This window comes from Canis aureus, chromosome 38 (genome assembly GCF_053574225.1).
Source record: "Canis aureus isolate CA01 chromosome 38, VMU_Caureus_v.1.0, whole genome shotgun sequence".
Lineage (NCBI taxonomy): Eukaryota > Metazoa > Chordata > Mammalia > Carnivora > Canidae > Canis > Canis aureus.
In genome coordinates this window covers 11351717-11373268 of record NC_135648.1, presented here as the reverse complement: position 1 = coordinate 11373268, position 21552 = coordinate 11351717, and the positions used below count along the sequence as shown (strand labels likewise).

The 21552-nt window shown below is 39.4% G+C and overlaps 1 long non-coding RNA gene across 1 annotated transcript; it reads left to right on the top strand.

Moving 5' to 3' along the window:
* The first annotated feature begins 1006 nt into the window (after window positions 1-1006).
* On the top strand, window positions 1007-21350 carry LOC144307150 (uncharacterized). The gene is made up of 6 exons (XR_013374080.1): window positions 1007-1092; window positions 1739-1925; window positions 8994-9183; window positions 18559-18634; window positions 20011-20094; window positions 21087-21350. It is a non-coding gene; the product is annotated as an uncharacterized LOC144307150 (long non-coding RNA).
* Window positions 21351-21552: the final 202 nt, after the last annotated feature.

The following is a 21552-nucleotide window of genomic DNA, read 5'->3' as shown; positions in this document are numbered from 1 at the left end:
GCATTAACTGAGTGAAAATTCATTAAAGGAAAAATCAATTCTTAGAATGCAAATAGAATTAAAAGATTATTTATTTCATAATTTCCATTTTATAGGTAAGCATTTAAGGAAATGAAATAATTTGTACAAGGTTTTATTTTTCAGTGAGTGGTAGAAGGAGGAAAGCCAGGAGTAGAATCTATGTCTTCAGATTTCCAGAAAAATAAGTATTAATCAAAGGTCCTCTTCCTACTGACACTTATTGACTTGATTTTCAAATTTCCCCATAAATGCCCAACCTGAACTCTCACTCCAGCCAACCAAATCAACAACACATAGCTTATTAACAATAGCAAATCCTGGCTATTTCTTCTGTACGAAGCCGAATCTCTCCAATCCTTCCGTCCTCACAGAAATTCAGCTCAAAAGACCTTCTGTCAGCTCTAGTCTTATCAGGTGCTCTGTAACTTGTATAGCTCTTTACACCTCTGCCTTTCTGCCTAGATAGTAGATCTGGAACTCTCTATTTCATTTACATTTCTTCACTACTGTATATTTAAAAAACTACCCGTGATATTTTGCAGCTCCTCTCATAAAGATATGGAGTCTATTCCTCTGCCGGATTCTGTTTTTTGAATCTAGGCTTAACCATGTGGCTTGCTTTGGCTGATGGAACATTAACAAATACATTGCAAACAGAGGCTCAAAAGATGCTTCTAGTATGAGGGGTTTGCTCTCTCTTGCTGCAGTCGGAATCCTGATCCATCCTATGAAAAAGCACAAGCTAGCTTTCTGGAGAGGTCACAGAAAGGAAAACCTAGCTGCCTTCACTGTCTGCCTGCCAACTGCTAGACATGTGTGTGGGTCCATCCTAGAGCACCCAGCCGCTGGTCTATCTGACAGTTGACAGAAGACATATGAATGAGAACATCAAAAGAATTGCACAAATGAACTCAGCCCAAATTGCCAACCCATAGAACTGTGAGCTAACAATGACTGTGGTTTTAAGTCACTAAGTTCTGGGATAGTTTGTTACATGGCAAAAGCTAACTGATACACATACTATACTTCCTACATGGCTTTCTAGTCATCTTTATTTGCTACTTCTCAGAGGTACCTCGCTAGTTATGATCCATGTATCCCCATTTCACAGAGAGGAAAAATCAATGCCAAGAGGCTTTGCTAGTATTGATACCCTGACATGCTTAATTCTTTAGATCCCGTATATTAGAGATAAATCCTCCTTAGAGACTTTTTAAGGGAGCAGCCACTGAAAATGTTTACAAAGGAATTAGGTAATTGAGGACGTGCAGACAGTTCCTGAAAGCCAGGCTCCAAAACAATAAGCATGAGCTTAAGTTGGGTTTATAAAATTAATAAAGCCAGAATTCAATTTTGTCTGCTTACCTCTTATTTTCTTACTAGCAGCTGTCAAGGGTATAAAACATCTAGGCAGTTCCAAGGTTGGAGTCACTAGTACCCTCATAATAATCATAATAATTATCAATAATATTTATTGATCATATTCTGTTAGGTACTTTCCACATTCATTATCTCTGATAACAAGCCACAATAACCCTATTAGTTAATAGGCATTACTTCCCTCTTACAGAAGAGGAATTTAAGGGCTGGAGAAGTTTAAGAAACTAGCCCCAAACCACAGAGCTGGCAAGGCAGAGAACTGAAATTCAAACCAGCGTTAGTCTATACAGCTTTTCTCCTTTGGATTCACTGCAGTACGATTTCTGTTTCTTTTCAGATATTAGGATGCAGGTCATGAGCCCCACATCTAAGGGATACCTGCAGGGACCATTCCTCAGCAAGAAAGCGGAGTTTCTGTCATGTATCAAAATCTAAGTGATTTCCCTTTCAAACAGCTTAAGTCTGTTATCCTTGGTATACTTCGAGAAAAGCTTCCTATTTGTCTACAGCATTTACTTCTCACTGTAAGTTTTGAAGAGGCAGAGGGAATACGTTAGTTAAGTCATGAACTAGACACATGTCTTTCTAACTTAGAGCCAAAGAGAATAAGTACTACCTTCCCAAACTTTTGATTTCAATTCCTAAAACCCCCCCAAGGAGAGACCGCAATATTTAAAAGCTTTGCAGTGACAAACAGTCTTTACAAATATGTTTATGTTCCCGATGATAAAACAATGCACAGCACACTCATGTCCTCCTTTAATGACCTTTTACACCTCTTAAGTAGTAAAAAAAAATGGATACTGGGCTTTTAATTTAACCTAACTGATCATCTCTTACCTGCTAGTTACATTTTAATGTCTCCTTTTCCCTCAGTTATAGGATCAAAAAACTCATTTTTTTCAAAGTTTTTATTTATTTATTCATGAAAAATACACACACACACAGAAAGAGAGAGAGAGAGGCAGAGACACAGGCAGAGGGAGAAGCAGGCTCCCTGCAGGGAGCCCAATGTGGGACTCGATCCCAGGTCTCTAGGATCACAACCTGGGCTGAAGGGAGCCGCTAAACCGCTAAGCCACCTGGGCTGCCCCAAAAAACTCATTTTATTTTGTGACCTCTAATGGGTGTTTGTCTGTTGAGTGCTCTACACCCAGGTGAGACTTCAGAGTCTCACTTCCAGGATCCCCTCCCCCTTCAAGTCCTTGTGATGACACTTGTGTTTAGAGACGTCTGTGTCCCCCCATTGACAGCTGGCCCCCAGCCTTCGTCCTCATTGTATCCCAAAGCTTAGGACAGCTCCTGACACACATCAGAGCTTACTAAGTGTACACTGAATTATACCTTTGGGATCCCTACCTCGCACATAGAAGCGATTCTCTGAGTGTTTATGAATTACTCAGGTAATGGAGGAATGATGGCAATCATCAAACTAGGGGAAGTTAATCATGACTGTAGGCAGATCTTAGGGGCAGGAGATTGATGATAATTTCTTTCCTCTATTTTCACTTATCTGAGGGCAAGAGGGTTCCTTTCCTTTATAAGTTCCTTTCCCCCATACTCCAAACTAGACATCTAACCCTGCCAACATGAGCCAGCCTCTCTTTCTTACAAGGCCAGTTTCATAAATATAATTCCACTAACTTCTATACCAGTCGCTTTAGGAATCATAGCAACCCATCTCAAACCTGGAGAGAATTAAGTGACCAACATCGCTTTAAAAAAGCACAGCTTAGCAGTCTTTCAGTTCCCTTAAAAACAGCCGAGTTCTAAAGAAGCCAAATTGCAGAATTGAGTTCAGGAAGTAAATTACCACAAACACACGGAAATAGCAGCAGGAAGTCTCCCTTGGCAGGTTATACCTACCAAGCTAAAATGCATGCATCTGGAAAATAATATAGCATTTTTTTTAAACGCTGATTTCTCTTGAAATCAGGACCACCTCTGATTTGGTTCCTCCTGCATCTGCTTTGACCACACTCTTGTCAAAATGAAGTTATCTAAACGTCGGTGCTGGGTGAGTGGGCAGCACCAGGACAGCACAAAAGAGATGAGAAAAGAGCAAGGGGAAGGGAAGATGTCACATCCTGACTACAGGGAAACAGTGCAAAACATCTAATCACAGCAGTGCCAGGGAACTTGAACCTGTCCAAAAAGATCCCAAGCTCTCCATGTTTAATTGCCGTTGATGGCTGCTGGCCAGTCATGCATGACAATGCGTGCGTGTCTCATTGCTCCCTGCCTGTGCTCATTGCTGTCAGCTTTCACTCCAGGTGATGAACACAGTCCTCCGACCATGTGAGAGGGGTTGGAGCCAGGGATGGGGGTGGGGTGGGCTGGAGAAGCCCCTCATGGACACAAAGCAGCTTATGCTCAAATAACGCCTAGCTAAGCAGAGTTCTTCAGAAACAGACACGTTAAGGCCAGCTTCAATCCCTCACTTCCCTTCCACAAGTCTGCAGCATATTTGTTTTCCTTGAGAGGAAAACAAAACTAGGACACACCATGCAGATGGGTAGGACATCTGTGACCTGAGGTATGTCAATTGGCAGCAGGCAAATCTCCTGTTTGGTCGATTATATTTGAGCACATGCTTGAGGCGGGCTAGAGAAATTTGAATTACACTTGAACAGCAAGGAACATTTTATTTTGTGGTGACTCGATACTTTTAAACCTCTTCTTTTCTGTCTGGACAAGAGGCAAAATCATGTTTCTGTTGATTCCAGTGACAAGCAAAACTCCCCGGAGCTCGTGGGGGAAAAGATGGTTTATGAAGTCTAGCGTGGTGGTGGGATGATTTGGAAGGAATCCATCAATCCTCTTGCAGCCTAATTGCTCATTTTTAGTGTGGGATCAGTCTAGAACTTCTCTGGAGTTTCAGATGCAAGATAGGCTGCTTCAAGGCACAGATCAGTGAGAAACCTCAATGCACAGCACAGAATAGTGCGGTTGAGTTTCGAAACCACTTTCTGCACGGGGCCTGCCACTTGTCTACACTCTGTGAAGTGTTGAGAAGAGCTTAACTTCTCTCTGAGCTTTAATTGCCTTATCTCTAAAAATAGGCATTTCTACCTCATGAGGATGCTATGAGGATTAAATAGGCTGATGTCTACATATGAGCTTCCTCTGCAGATAAACAAACAAACTGCAGGCACGTAAGGACAGGGACGTGTGGTCTATTTGTTTTCGTAAACTTAGTGATAGAGCACGGTGGCAAGTGGTACAAGCTCTGAAGTTCGTCAGGACTAGATCTGAATCCCGACTCTTACCAACTAGCTGTTGAGTCATGTTAATTTTCTCATTTTAAAAATAGAAAGGGTTATTCTTACCTGAGAAACAGCTGAGCTGATGCACTTAAGAGATCTGACATACAGTAAATGTCCCCAAAAGGGTAAGAAGCTCCTAGCATATAGATGCAGGACAAAAACCCAGAAGTAAGTTTATGATTTTGAAAATTAAATCATCTGTGATGGGAACACAGTTGTTGCTGATTAGCAATTTGAGATAAACGGTATCAGTGTCTTACTATTTTTCTGAGCAAGAACCAAAAAGAAAAAATGAGGACACCAAGTTTCTTTTCATTATACCAACCTTTATCTCCACAACAGAACTGGTTTAACTTTTTTTCTGATTAGGTAAACAACACCTGCTTATTGTGAAAATTAAAAGAAAAAAAACAACCAGTCAATAAAGGTAAAGAGAAGAAAATAAAAATTACATGAAATTTCACTGTCCTGTGATAAGCACCAATATTTAGTAACCATCAGAGTAAAGTAAGCAAGAAGCCCCAGGAGAATGTTCCTTGATCATTTCTCACCCTCAAGAAGAGCATTTAGCATCAGTCCATGGACCAAAGGGCCTCTTTGGGAGCTGTGGGATCCAGGACCATACCCAAGAGACTCAGGAGGAGTCTTGCCAACCTGCATGTTGGGTAATCAGCATACAGATCTCATTATAAGCTGTGGGTCCTGATGTGGACTCTGAACCAGTCTCAGTCCCTCTAGCTGAGGAGTCCTTAGATAACAGTCTTAGACATTTGCCCGTGACAACAGAGCCTTTGGAAAGATCCAGATTTCCAGAGAAGAGAATCTAACACACACCATTAAGGCAACGCCCCCTCAAAAACAAACAAACAAACAAACAAAAAACCCCAAACAATCAGGTTAGATGCATTGGACAGGATAAGAGGAACAGTTTGACTTTTCCTTTTATCTCTTCCAAGGCAGCACAGCTCAGTTCCAAGAGGGACCTTCCTGGCCTGTGATTTCTCCTGCAAGGTAAAGTGAGAGCACGTGAGTGAGCACCTGACTGCCCCAGCTATGCAGGATGCTGCCAGAGAGGCCCATCTCTCTCTCTGTCAGCCCATCCAGAATTCTGAGCCTTGAGCTACACTAGTAGGGGGTAGGAAGCTGTTGGAAGAATGGCAGATAGGACTCTTGGGGGGCATTAAAGGGACATAAATCTTACTAATTAGGTTGTGGGCTCCAACAATAAGCCTTTCTGCAAGCTGCTGGGGATGCCTCACCCATGAATTCCCCAACTGGCCCATGAACATCCCACATGCCACACAGGACCCACACCCCCATGCTGTGGTCAGCCTTGTGTGTGGTCCCAATGGTGATAAGAGTATACAGACAGCTAGTGAGCACTTGCAGAAGAAACCAGAAACTTGAGCTTTAGCAATGCCATTGGGAAAGCAAAAGAGACACTGCCAGCACCTGGACTGATGCATTGCTAGGTCGAGAGAGCATACAAACTTAAGAATCCTGCCACAAGAAGGAGAAAAAAGCATGAAGCAGATGTATCCATAGATGCAAGAAAGCCTACGAGGCCCCGGCAGGGCAGATTGAAGGCATTTCTCCTCTAAAATCCGTCAATAGAACTAGAGGAGATTTGCTATTTCACATATGGAGACAGCAACATGAGACTTTAAGGACACGAAAAATCAAGAAAACCGTGACACCAGCAAAGGTTGAGAATAATTTCCAGCAACCAATCTGAAGATGTGGAGATGTGTGACTTACCAGATAAAGAATTCAAAAGAGCTGTTTTAAGGAAGCTCAGCAAGTTATAAGAAAACTCAGAAGGACCATCCAAAGAAATCGAAGCAACACACAGACAAAATGAAAAGTTTAACAAAGAGAAATAAGAAAAAAGAACAAAACAAATTCAGGAGCTGAAAAATAATGAAATGGAAATGGGAAAAAAAAAAAAGCAAGACAGAGCATCAATAGCAGAATGAAACAATTACAGTAAAGAATCTGTGAAGTAGAAAACAGGATCTTTGCAATTATCCAGTTGGAGGAAAACAAAGGAAAAAAAGAGGAAAGCCTACTTGATCTATGAGATGCCATCCCAAGAAACAATATGCAAATTATTGGAATCCCAGAAGAAGAGAAGGAGAAGGAAGCAGAAAGCCTATTGAAAGAAATAATGGAGGAACACCTGGGTGGCTCAGTGGCTGATTGTCTGCCTTGGGCTCAGGGCGTGATCCTGGGGTCCCAGGATCAAGTCCCACATCAGGGTCCCAGTGAGGAGCCTACTTCTCCCTTGGCCTATGTCTCTGCCTCTCTCTCGGTATCTCTCACGAATAAACAAAAAAAAATCTTAAAAAAAGAAATAATGTATAAGAACCTGTATACCTTAAGCTTATATAATATTATATGTCAATTATATTTCAACAAAGCTGGAAAATAAATTTCAAAATTTGTTACAAATTAAAAGTATTTGGTAATTATCCTTTTATGTATATGATCGTGTGTGTGTGTGTGTGTGTGTGTGTGTGTTTTACTTTACAACCCAACACGGTGTTCTTCATTAGAGAATGTAGTCCATTCATCTTCAGTATTACCAACTACCTCTGGTTTTTCTCTTTGATATTTAATTACTTCCTGTTCTTTTTCCCTTTATCTTTCTTTTTTGCTGGTTTGATCAAATTGCCATTCATTAATTTTTTTAGATTTTTTTTTTTAATTTGAGAAAGAGAGCAGAGAGAGAGAGAGTATGAGTGGTGGGGAGGGGCAGAGGGAGATGTAGATGTGGGGCTCCATCCCAGGACCCTGAGATCATGACCTGAGCCGAAGGCAGATGTTTAACCCACTGAGCCACCCAGGTGCCCTGCTATTCATTACTCTTTCCACCATTTTTAATTTAGAAGTTTTCTTATTTTCTTTTTTTACAATTCTACTAGTGGGTACTTTTCCATCCCTAAGAGTCATAATGATACATATTTCTGAACTGCTTTATGGAAATAAGATGCCTATTATTGTATCCTCTATTTTTTCTTCCACTGCTCCTGCCCATCCCAATAAGATGACACTTTCAGAGGAATTTTTCTTCCCTGGCCCACAGCACACATACACATATATAGTACCCCCCCCCCATGACTACAATATTTGGGATGCTATTATTCTCCAGTCCTACACCCACAGCTCCTATTTTGCTTCAATAGTTCATTTTTTTGTTTGTTTTAGATAATTTTTGGGTTTTCTTCTATAGAATGTCACTTTTATTTTAGAAATCATAATTTAGCATTTATATCACACATTGCTAGTTACTTTATCATTATTTAGCTATCATTGCAAGTATTGCAGTGTTAACTGCTCATCACTCGCTTTTTTTTTTTTTTAATCTTCTACCTTAAAATCTCTGCTCTGATTCATTTACTGTTTGACTATAGCCATCTTTTGAGTACTCTCTTCAAAAAGACCTTATGGAGGAAAAATTCTTTAAGCCCTTGCATATCTACAAATTTCTTTCCTTCATGCTGATAGGTAAATATTATCTCAGCTGGAAATAATTTTATTGGGTCACAGTTTTTACACCCAGTAGTCCAGAGCTGTAATTCTGAAAATCTAGTTTCCAATGCTACAGCTAAAAAGTCTTTTGCTTCTCTGATTCTTCCTCTTTTCATTCTCTTCCTCCTTCTTTGTAAGTAATTTGTTTTATTCACTCTAAAACATTTAGAAGTTTCTCTTGGAGTTTCAGAAATTTTACCATACACTAAATTAGATGCTTTATCATAAAGCCTGCCTAGAATTTCATGAACACTTTTGATATGCAGACTGAAGCCTCTTTTCCCTTCTACTTTGTGCTTCTTTTTACCTCTTATCCATCTATTCCTTATTTCCTCTCCTGGAACTCCTCTTATTTGTATGTTAGGGCTACTGAACTACTGAAGTTTAAAAATTTGATGGGCATTTTTTTTTCCAGAAAGCGTTTTATGCTATAGTTAAGTCTTTTTATCTGATTTGTATACACGTACATATATGTATGTATATATTTCTTTTGTATATATTTCCCCAAAATGCTAGTTTATATTCTGGGTGTTCTGCTTATTTCTCCTCCATCAGGTTATCAAATCCCATAAATGAGTTATATTTCTCTTTGCCTGGTGATGGTTGAATTTATCCTTGAGGTTCAGCTCTTGCTGCTGGGGTAGCTTAAGCATTAGCAATTCTGTATAGATTAAAGAAACAGCAGTTACTGCCCTTTGAGTCAATGATATACCAGCTGGCAAATGGCCAATTCCTTATTGAGAAATGGTTTCCTATTCTTCCAACTTCAAAAGCTTGTGCTCTCCCCTCATTTAGAATGCAGGACTCGGCGTACTTGTTTGGAAACCCTTCTGTGTCTCTTGCAAGAACACAAATACAGCCCAGCTTTTCCTTTCCCACTGGCCCATTGATGTCTACAAGCCAAGTGTGACCCAGGAAAGAAAAGTCTTGCACCAACTTCCAGCACTTTCCAGGCTCTGCCCGTCTATGAGACCAGGAGTACTAGGTCAGAAGTGATATTTGATCAAAGAGGGCTGAGGAGGGTGGACACATTGAGGATATTCTTTATTCCCATAATTAGTCACATAAAATCTTACTGAAATCAAATGAGATTCTCCAGCCATTGTTCATTCTGTAGCCATTGATTAAAAACACTGCTTTAAATAATGTTTTATATAGTGTTTTAAAAGTTAGAAGCCTTGGAGCACTTGGGTGGCTCAGTCATTTAGTGTGTTAGACTCTTGAAATTGGTTCAGATCATGACCTCAGGGTCATGGGATTGAGCCCCATGTTGGGCTCCATGCTCAGCAGGGAGTCTGGTTGAGGATTCTCTCTCCCTCTGCCACGCCTCCTGCTCATGCTCTCTATCTAAAATTAAAAAATAAAATATTTTATTAAAAAAAGTTAGAAGCCTTGATCTGAACCCGTGTCTACTTGGGGATTCATTTTCCCTCACTTTTTTACCACTCATTTTTGTGTATCTTTACTACCTATAATTTTCAACTCATATTGTCTTATTTTGAATATATATTACTTTATAAATTGCTGAATTTATTTAATGATATATTTTTTTCTTATTTTTCTTTCACAGGGTTAATCTTTATAAGTCTTTGAAGATATTTCTTTAGAATATTCACTAATGTAACATTTTTGTTCATTGTAAAAATACAGACTTAGCTGATTGCTTGTCATTTATTAAGGCACCAAGCATTCATATGATTAGACCTCGAGCCTACTTTTACCATCTCCATTGGCCATTTCTGGGGAAGGACATTTAATTGTATTTTAAAATGTGACAACATCATTGTTAAAAGTCTGATAAAACTATGGATGAAGAGTTACCCTCCTTGGGCTTTTGCTGGTACAGTTCCACTTACGTGAACTATTTCTGAGGGTTGATTTAAAGCACTGCCCTCCAGTCTGGAGAGAGGAAAATCAGTTTGTGTGCTCATTTGGTTTGGGGACAAAAATCTGACAGCTCTGTCAAAGGTGCGAATATTTTTCAAGCAAGTAACAAATCCTGACAAGTTGGACTTCATCATCCTCTGCAGCCCTGGGTGAGAGTGAAGCCTGTGGTGAGAATGGAGATGAGTCAGAATTAGACATGGAACTTTCTGGAAGACAGGGGAGTCTGGGCATAACTACAGCATTTATATAAATACATACACATGCACGTGCACACACACACACACACACACAGCTCTCTGGGGCTATGTATAATTCTGAAAGCTGGATTTTTGGTTCTTTTCATGTAGAAATTATCAAAGAAATTCCAATGTCAGATGCTTTTTCAACATAACCAGACTGATGCACTTAATCTTACATGAAATCTACAAGCATGCATTTTCTGAGGAAATATGCTATGTGCAATCCAGGTCAAAACACTGGAAAATACCAAGAAATGTAATACATCCTGTGTTCAGAAGCTGATACTGTTGGGCAACATTTCAAAAGCAGAAACTGGTTAAGCCACAAATGGTGGGAATAGAATATGAATATTACAAGGGTCCAGAATAGGGAGAGATTAGCAATTTCTGGAGTTAACACAGAAAGACTCCATGGGAAGGGTGTAACTGGAGTCAAATCTTAATAATGGATGGGATTTGGATTTACGGAAAGGAGAAAGAGCATTTACAGAAGCACAGAAACAGAAATAAACATGGTGGCTATAGTGGATGGTGAGGAAATTTTCCTCGTTCTGAGCTGACAGATACGTGCACTAAAGAGTTGTGATATCTTCCAGCTGGAGTCAAATAATCTTGAAATTAAAAAAAATGTATAAGCCCTATGTGGTCATTTTTTGAAGAGAACAGATACTGGGAATCCTGGTGACTCAAAAGAGTGGGCAAATGGAGACACTAAAGCTGGAGGTTGGCTTAAAGCAGATGCTTGGGGGAAGGGTGAGGGTGGGGACAAGGACGGCTGTGAGGCCTGGGGTACAGAGAAGTAACAGACATTTGTGTTTTATTGTCCATCTTGAAAAGCCACATTCATGTTAGATGTTTCCCTCAAATGATGTCTTAGCTAATTTTGACACTCTGTGACATTGGATAGGAGTTGAAACTTTTTGTTGCACCAACATGGAGGAGAAGGAAAGACCATTCTGTAGAGAAAGAATACACGTTTGGCTGGAAGTAGCATGGGTTTAGAGATGAATGCTAAGAAAGCAGATTCCAGCCACTGCGTCCCTGCTATCTGCTACCTGAAGGGTACTTACATCCATTCATTCAATACTGAGCAGTGATTTGAGCACTTGCAATGTCCCAAATGCTGAGGGGAAATGCAACCAGACACTGCTCCTGGCATCATAGGTCCTTACAGGTCCTCACAGCGCCTGGTGGCCTCTGGAGTCAGTGAACACAACCCTCTCTTAAAGGGTAAATCTTCTCTCAATATTTAGCCACTGCTTGGACATTTCCAATAATGAGGGACTTACTCCACCCCCCACCTGCCCTCCCAGGCACACTGACCTTCAGTTTATGCTTCAGAATAGTAGAAGTTGTTGGAAAATTAGTTCTTACGTCAGAGTGAAATTTGCCTCTTTAGAGTTGTTCTCAAACCAAGGTGAACATCATTCCCCATAAAATATTTTCAAAACCACAGATTACCAAACCACACCTAGAAGCCACTGAATCAGAACCAATAGGAATGCTAGGAATCTTAATCATAAAAGCCCTACAGATGAGGGGTGCCTGGGTGGCTCAGTAGGTTAGGTGTCTGCCTTTGGCTCAGGTCATGATCTCAGGGTCCTAGGATTGAGCACTAAGTCAGGCTCCCTGCTCAGTGGAGAGTCTGCCTCTCCTTCAGCCCTTTCTCCTACTCTCTCTCTCTCTCTCAAATAAATAAATAAAATCTAAAACAAACAAACAAACAAGCAAACAAACAAACAAAAACCTCTACAGATGATCCTGAGGGGCAGCCAATCTTCGAAGAGCTGCTGTTATGTATCTCCTTAGTATTGTTCTTGTTCTGTTCACTAGAATTACACTAAACCTTGAAACAGAAGCTAAGCCATCCTTTACTCATAGTCTTTCAAATACTTGAAGACAAACATCTTCTCTAACTTCCTCAAACCCCTGCCACTTCTGTAATTACTTCTCCACAGGCTGAAGACATCCACTTGCTGCATCTGTTTCTTATATAATGTGACTATCTGCTACTCTTCACTACCTCCTTTATATTTCATGAAATGGATTCTGTTTTGTCAATATTTTGTGGTGTTAATATGCATCTAAAATCCAGATGTGGTCTGGCCAAATGAACACTTACTCCTGTTGGTCCAGACACTGCTTCCATTAATGAAGCTTATTTCTTGGCATCATCCAGTTGCTTCCCAATGCTATTAGCTCATTTAAAGCTTGGGCCAATGAATCTGCCCCACCAAATAATTTTTCAGTAAGCAATTATTAAGCCAAGATCCAGTTGTTGCTGCATTTTATGCCTTTGATCTTTGAATCTCAATATGAGACTTTATCTTTATACCTATAAGTTTTAATTTCAGTTAGGATTACTTTTAATCTTTCATCTGTCATCAACATATTTGCTTCATATCGATATTTAGGTCAAATATGAAAATACTCCAGAAGCAAATTGGAATTATGGATAGTTGTCAGTTTCTTTTTCTTGAGCTCCCTTTTTAGCAGTAAAACCTAGACTCATTTAAACAATGAAATGGAAAAATGAAGGTCCAGACTAGAATGCTAAGTTGATTACTTGTTTATCACTAATGCTGTTTTACAAACTGTGATGAAGATTTTTAGCACAGAACTCTGGTATGTATTTTTAAGGGTGAATTACAGCGGTTAAACAGTATGAACCCTACAATGCAGTTCACATCTCATAGAAAAGCTAGGTGTTTTGGGTTAAAAAATAAATAAATCCTTTCCACTCAGAAACAACTGTTACAAAAATGTAAATTTAAGATAATAAAACAGTGTTCCTTGAAAAATGAACAAACATAGATGAGTTTAATATTCCTAATGCAGAGAGAGAGAGAGAGAGAGAGAGAGAGAGAAATATGAAGGAGAGGAAGCCAAAGTAATGAAGCAGAGCTGGTCCTTGAACATTTTAAGAAGCAGGTAAATTTCCACCTGCAGGCCTTACATTATACAAGTGAATGCCAAATCTCTATTTTTCATCAGGCTATTCACACATATGTGCTCAAATGTAGAAGATGTAAGAGAGCAAATCTAATGAGAGTTTCATGGGCAGGCAGTTACATGAATGATAAAAAACTTCTTAAAGTATCTCGACCCAAATTAGAGTGGTGCCCGCTTTATAATAAGGGCAATGATAATCAGGATGATTTAGAGCCACTTTAATCAAAGGCTATATTAGAACGTGGATCCCAGAGGTGAGAAGGCAGTTATTAGTTCACCGAACCACCCCAATCCCTAGGCATTCATAGCTCAACTCACACTGAAGGATTTCAGTGTCTTTGTAAAAGAAAATCCCCTTCTGAAATTATTTGGCTTGTGAGGAGGAGGGATGGTCTAGTAAAAATAAGGGGAGGTAAGGAAAAGAATTTGATGTTTAAATAGAAAAAGTGGGTTGGAAGTTGAATGGGAAATAAATATCTTTACTTCAAAGTTGGGATGGGACAAGGAGAATCCAGGTGCCTGCAAATGATTCATGTTTTTGGTCACCTTTCAGTTCGATTAAGGCACCTAGAATTATACATTAGCAAAACAGTTCAGCAGTAAATATATTTTTAAAAATATGATTTAGGAAGCTTATAAAACATTAAAAAATCACTTATTTGTATGCTGATGAATTCCAGATTTATATTTCCATGCTTGACTTCTTTCATGAGCTCCAGACTTGATTAGTAAGCTCTCTACTTTGCTGTCTAAAAGAAAAATCAGACTTACTATGTCTTAAACTCAATTTTTGATGCCAATTTTGTAGATTTCCCACCTCACAATTGTTCTACTCTCTAGTCTTCTTTTTTAAACCTCGTAAATATTAGTATTTCTTTTTCCAGGCAAAAACCTGAGTCATCCTTGACCTCCTCATTTCCCTCTTACCCCCTATCCAGTCTATCAACAAGTCCTGTGTTTCTTCTCCATTCTCCACCACCATCCCATAACCCAAGACAACAGTCTCTACAAAACTACACATGACACCATGTAATTGAGAATTCATTATATTCTGTTAAATCAAATCCTCGTGCTAGGGCAACTTACACATTTAATTAGATGCATTTGTCTTTGGGAAGTTTGCAACTAGTCAAGGTGGATGACTACATACCCCTCCCAACCAGTCCCAATCTTCTAAAGTTGCTCCTTTCAGTTCATTTTCCACATAACGGCCAAGAGCGATCCTTTTAAAATATAAATAAGATCATGCCATTCTTCTGCTCAACAAACTCCAAGTGTGTTTATATACACTCAGAAATAAAATCCAGGCTGCTCACCATGACCTGTAAGGCCTCATGCCATCTGGTGCCGGGGCACCTCTTCAAGCTCATCTGCTACCAGTCTCCCTGAGCTTCTTGCTGTTCTTCACGGTAAGCATGCATCATCTCCTCTCAGGGCCTTTGTATTTGAGGTGCCTCCTGCCCGAACACTCTCCTGGATGCCAGCAAGGTTTGCTTCTTCATTTCAGTCAAGGTTCTGCCCAAGTACCTCCTCAGAAGTAACACTCTCTCCAATTAATACCGTCTCCAGCAACACCTATTCTCATTCCCGTCTTTAGTTTTCTTCATAGCATTATCATTGCCTGATACGATGTCACCTGGGGGAGAGAGGAAGCGTGGGCTCAGCATCAGGATTCTTTAAAACTGGGCAGCCCCGGTGGCTCAGCGGTTTAGCGCTGCCTTCAGCCCAGGGCATGATCCTGGAGACCTGGGATCGAGTCCCATGTCAGGCTCCCTGCATGGTGCCTGCTTCTCCCTCTGCCTGTATCTCTGCCTCTCTCTCTCTCTCTCTCTCTCTCTCTCTCTCTCTCTCTCCCTCTCTCTGTCTCTCATGAATAAGTAAATAAAATAAAAAGGATTCTTTAAAACTCCCCAGGTGATTGCAGTGTGCAGCCCAGGTTGACAATCTCAGGACTGAAGGGCAAGAGGTAAATACACAGGGCCTCCAGCAGCTAGAATGAGATTGGAATGCTTCTGCAGACCAATTTGGTTTTGTGATACCGAAGGAATGTCTCAGAACTCTCTTCTTCTCCTCTGGATAAATGCTCAAAAACAAAGAAGGTTGAGCTCAGAAGTTGTTTTCTCTCTCACGAAGTCTCTTTCCTATGGGAGAAGAGCCTAGTTAGTAAAACAAGATCCCTGTCGTCAGACAACCTAGCTTTGCATCATGGTGCCACCACCTGGGCAGGTGACTCTTCTCTGTGCCTCAGTTTTCTGTAAAAACAGAATAACAACATTATTTCACTAATGGAGTTGCTGAGGGATTAAATGAAGTCTACATAAAGGGCTAGAGCAGTACCTGACACAAAGTAAGTGCTCTGAAAGCGTTTGCTGTTATCTTTGAGGGAATGGCTCTCCAGCAGAAAATATATGTGGAAAATTCATTTGGCCAATGATTTTGAAAGTAGCCAGAGGGATTGAGACAGACCATTTCCTTTGACACTCTAACTCCACACAAGAACAGAGTTGGTTAATGATTAGACCCTATAAAATTTTCCATGTCATGTGCTTTTCCCCACCAGGCAATAGAAAGTAATTAAGAATTATGGGAAGCGGATTCAGTGAGAGGGAAGGCATGCCTTTCTAGGGACAAGCTCCAAACCCTAACGAGGTTATTGGCACAGGTGTCTCCTGCAAATAAATTAATGGGGAGGCAGATCCAATCATTAATCTGTCATCCAAACTTGGTGTTTAGAGGCATTTGGGGAGATGGGGTTTCCTTTGCCCAACCTTGGTGGTGTCTGGAGCAAAGAGGAGGAAGCAGAGTGATTTCATTAGGATAACAAGGCTGTTAAAGAACAATCTGGCTCTTTAGATGGTATTTATAAAGCATTTCAAAGAAACTGTGTTCTGACAGCTGCTGTCAGTCTCTTACATCGGAACCGTGGTGATTTATTGATACAGCAGGGGAGCTGTTATTATCCTTATTTGTAAAAGTTTTACACATACTAAGAATCTATCTTGACTGGTTGCAAACTTCCCAAAGACAAATGCATCTAATTGAAAGTGTAAGTTGCCCTAGCAAGAGGCTTTGATTGAACAGGATATGATGAATTCTCAATTACATGGTGTCATGTGTAGTTTTGTAAACTGCTTCAAGTCCTTTCGGATAAAAGATAGTAGATAAAATTACATTCTCAATTATCTATATGTGGATTACCTGCCACCATTTCTTGGCTTGTTTCCCCTAGTTGATTTCTTTCCTAGACGCAATGTGAATCATTAGAATATAAAAAATGCATATTTTTTTCAAAAGATGAACATACAATTATGTAGAAATCAGCTCTCCACAAAATGTGCAATAGTGCCAAAACTAAATGAATGAATTTTAATTAATTGTAATCTGTATTTATCCATGCCTTTTTACCCCCAGTGTAACTAATTGAGATTTGACTAGATGTACATCAACTCCTGGAGTTCTTTCTTTTCACTCTGGAGTAGTGTAAGACTGTAGAACCTATAGGACAGCAAGGTGACTAGACAACTGAGTTGCCATTAACAGCAGAGGGCAGGTGGAGCCTTTGTGTCATTGTTAGGAACAGACTTACCTATTCACTACTGTGTGGTTAGAAGAATGGGATTTCCTAAAACATTTTCATCAGCTCTGATGCTGGTAGAATCCCAGGACCATTGACTTTTCCTGGGCTGGAAGGGATCTTAGAAACCATCCAGCCTAGGCTCACTCATTTTACAATTGAGTTAACTGAAGCCCAGGGAGATGAAATGTCACATAGTTACTATTGAGCCAAGACAAGAAAATTAGTAAATGTTAACAACTCTTAAATGTGTGCACTCAATTGATTATGCTGTTACCCCTATTTTTGTAATAAGGTAGTCAGGGGATTGTCAGGAAAAAATGTCAAAGGCAGGAAAGAAACATTGATGAAAAAGTAGGCAAGATTGATGTTGTCATCAGGGGCATTTAAAAAAAATAGGAAAAAAAATAGGGACTTAACTCTCTCCTTTTGGAACGAGAATGCCAGGATCACTAGGAATAGGTAGGTTATGGGGGGGGGGGGCAGAGCCACTACATGGCTTCTTCCTCACAAATTAGCTAGAATGAGCCAAATTTTATTCACCTCAGCTTAGAACACGAGGTAGATCAAAGGAGAGGCTCTTGAAACTTGACAGAGATAAATTTTAGACAACTACAGCAAGTGCTAATTTATATAGTGAGTAATAAATTTTCATAACACCAAGAGATAGTTTGAAGATTGAGTAGCTTCAAAACCTAGCTTCAATAAATTAATGTATACGCAGACCATATAGGTTAGTACTGAAAGCTAAGATGTTTCTGGATAGACTTTTAAGTTTTTCATCAGGGAAATGATCCCTGTCTTAGGAAAACATCTCTTGCCACAGTCAAAGTCTAGTGGATCATAAATCTGGCCATATGTTACCGTTATTCTGTGTAAAACATTGTCTCCACAATTTCCAATATGAAAGGTATTAAATATGGAGAGTTTACGTTCCACTTTTGGTCACCTAGGAAGTGATACACACATTGGCTCTGTGTCTTCTTCTGATTGTCACTTTTTGATTACTTCATCAGACATTATTTTTGTTATGCACCCCTAAAAATTGATAGTAGCTCAATTTTTGAAGTAGATATACCTTGTTGTCACCAACAATATATCCTCAACTTCTCTCTCAAATTAATAGAACCTTGATTTTCAGTCAGACATATTGGCATCTTCACTTAAAACTACATTTCCCAGCTTCTCATGAGATTAATGCTATTCACCTTGACATAAGGGGCAGTGCCATGTGAGACTTCTGGGAAGTTTCTTTAAAATGGCAGTAAAGTTCTGTCTTCCATCCTGCTGCATGAGGGGTGTCTGTGATGGCTGTTGCCCGTAGCCATCTCTGATGGGAGCACAATGGCCACTCCCTATGGATATTGCAATACTGCTTCTAAAAGAAGACAGGGTCCTGATGACTGCAAGTGCCATGTCACTCCTGGACTGGCCATCTCCAGATTGCATATGTCAGAAAAAGTAACAATTTCACTCATAATTTGGGGAGTATACTTTACCATAGCTGAACTTAATTCTAACATAATATTTAATTTTGCTTTTCCTGAGTGTAACTCAGTAAAAATTAAAAGTGATTTTTTGAGAAAAAAAAATTTGAAACTACTCATTAAAATTAAAAACTAAGAATTCATTACAGGCCTCGGTTAGGCACACAATTCCTGTCCCCTATTATCTTAGTCAAGAGTTGACTATGTTTTCTTTTTCCTAGCCATGACTGGTTTCAACCCTAAAGAACACCTCATCCTTGAATGCTAATCTTGTGGTTCTAATGGCAGGCAATTTGGGTAAGGAAATTGGCAGAGGATTTGAAATTTAAAATAGAAGTTCCTATTGCTCTCCTGCAAAACAATAAGGCCCTTGAAAGTACTTTCTTGGAATATGAATGAAGAACCAATGTCATCAGAAACATATTTATACTATCTAATTAATAACAAACTTAAAAAAAAATGTGGCCAAACTTTCTATCCATGTTTGACATAGACCCGAAAAATCTTTTTACTGGAGTCAAAAGATATAAGTTCTAATCTTGACTCTGTGAAATACTATCTATATAACCTTGGGAAAATCGTTTAATCTTCTTAAGCTTATCCTCTGAATTTAAAAAATGATAATAATAATTCATATGGTTGATATGAGTATTCAATAGTAGAAAGGAGAATATTTAGCTCAGTACTTTTCACGTAGTAGTTGTTTTATAAGTGTCAGTTAATCTGATTTAATTTGCGTGTGCTCATGCCAGTTTGAAGAAGACATGAGTTAGTACTCAAGTTCCACTTAAAAATGCACAAGGTGTCTTTTGTCCATACCTTTGTGGGGGGCAATAGGGCTGATCACCATTGCTCTTGAAAAATCAATTTAAGGGGCAGCCCAGGTGGCTTAGCAGGTTAGTGTTGCCTTCATCCCAGGGCATGGTCCTGGAGACCCAGAATCGAGTCCCACGTTGGGCTCCCTGCATGGGGCCTGCTTCTCCCTCTGCCTGTGTCTCTGCCTCTTTCTCTCTGTGCGTCTCCCATGAATAAATAAATAAAATATCTTTAAAAAAAAGAAAAGAAAAAGAAAATGAACTTAAGAAAAAAATCAATGATCATAAGGTGTCCAAGGATACATTGCAGCTAATCTCTTAACCCTTTGGGGGTGTAAAAATATCCAATACCAACAATATTCTCATTTTTAGATAAGCTGCAGAACAAAATACATTTTATCAAAAGTTTGGTTGAGATTTTTCTGTTAACAAAATAGCTTCAAGAAATGTTTGTGCATTTGTCTTATAAAAAGTAAATACAAAGAGGAGACATAAATTGCCCTGTATATCAATTCACTTTCATACCTTTTGGTATTTTGTGAGTCTGGCCTTTCAAATGATTTATGACACTGGGGATAGCAAAACTATACCACAAAGAACAGGATTTTATGGATTCAATCAGGATCAGAAGAACTGAATTCAGGATAAGAGTAGCCTGGGGTAGATATGGGAAAAGTATTATGGGGTATATGGGGTAGATATGGGAAAAGGGAGGGTAGGACATGTGTTTTTCTCTTAACTGCAGTCATATTCAATCCATGGTATTCAACATAGAAATATACAAGGGAGAGAGGGAGACAAAAACAAAACTAAAATTAAGGTTACTTTCCCATCTAAAGCACCTTTCTCCTCTTATAGGCACCAACATTTTTATATGACCCAGCTGATCTGAGCAGTCTCCAACTCTCTCCTGGCCTGGCATCAGAGCATATGTCTCTCACTGTGAGTATAGGCTTTGGTTAAAGAAAGTTTAAAGTTCTCACCAATGAAGAGTGTAATATATTTAAATATTCAATCATAAGCATAGGCAAGCTATCTAAGTGATTTTGAGAGCTTAAGAAAAGCTCCTTTGCTTAAAGAAAATACTCATATTTCTGTCTGCTGAATTTCCACAATTGGGTGGGGTATGAGGAGAAAAGAAACTAATTGAGCATGAATTATAAATTTGTGAGTGTGTGTGTGTGTGTGTGTGTAGAGAGAGAGAGAAAGAGAGAGAGAATAGGTTAGGAATCTTTACACATATCTTTTTTGATCCTAAATGAATTCTATGAAATAAGTGATTTTATTCCAGTTTGAGAGTAAGAAAATAAAATGAAGATCACAAATATTAAGACTTGAAATCACAAAGCTAATTAGTAATGATGCCACTAGTTGAACAAAGCCAGTTATGTCAGACCCTGAAGGTTTTTTCAAAACAGAACAAAACAAAATCAACTTTGGTGCTTTGCTTTTGGGAGTAAGTCTTAATTGCCTGAATGTGTTTATTTTACCTTTTCCTGAGACAGTAGAACTTATTTTCTGGCACACCTGAGGGTGAATAATGTGCCCCTAATCTGGAGAGGCAGTACTATGTAGTGATTAAAGTGTGGAAAACAGTAGAATGATCTGAATCAAATCTGTTCTAAAATATTAACTATGTTAATATTTTATGTTAATAGTTACTATGTGTAACTCTGTAAATCTTCGCTGCCTTGTCTCTGAAACACATAAGGCATGTGATACCTATTAGTTTACCCTAATGTAGTAGGCACCATCCATCAAGATGGTCCTGATCTTTACCTCAACAAAAGTTGAATACCCCTTGAGTGTGGGCTGGATCTAGTGACTCACTTTTAATAAAAGTTACTGGATGCCACTTCTGAGACTAAGTTACAAAGACTAAGACATCCATCTCAAGCACTGACTCATCCTTTTGCTAACTCACTCATTCTCAGAGAAGCCAGCTGTCGTGTTGTGAGCTGCCCTATGGAGAGGCCCATGTGGAGAACTGAGGTCTCTACCAAAGCCAGGAAGGATCTGAGGTCTGCCAACAGCCATGTGAGTGGACTTGGAAGCCGAGCTGCCCCCAGTTGTCACCTTGAGTACAGCCATGTGAGAGACTCTCTGCCAACATCTTGATTGCAAACTTTTAAGAAATCCTGAGCTAAGGTATGGGGTAAACTTCATCAGGATTACTGACCACAGAAAGTGGTTAAGAATACACGTTTGCTTAAATCTGGTAAACGGGGGATGATTTGTTACACAGCAATAGATAACGAAGTGGGTTTTTTTTGGCTCTGACACCAAAAGCAAAGGCAACAAAAGCAGAAATAAACAAATGGGACTACACCAAACTAAAAACCTCTGCACAGAAAAGAAAATCATCAACAAAATAAAAAGGCAAACCTATGAAATGGGAAA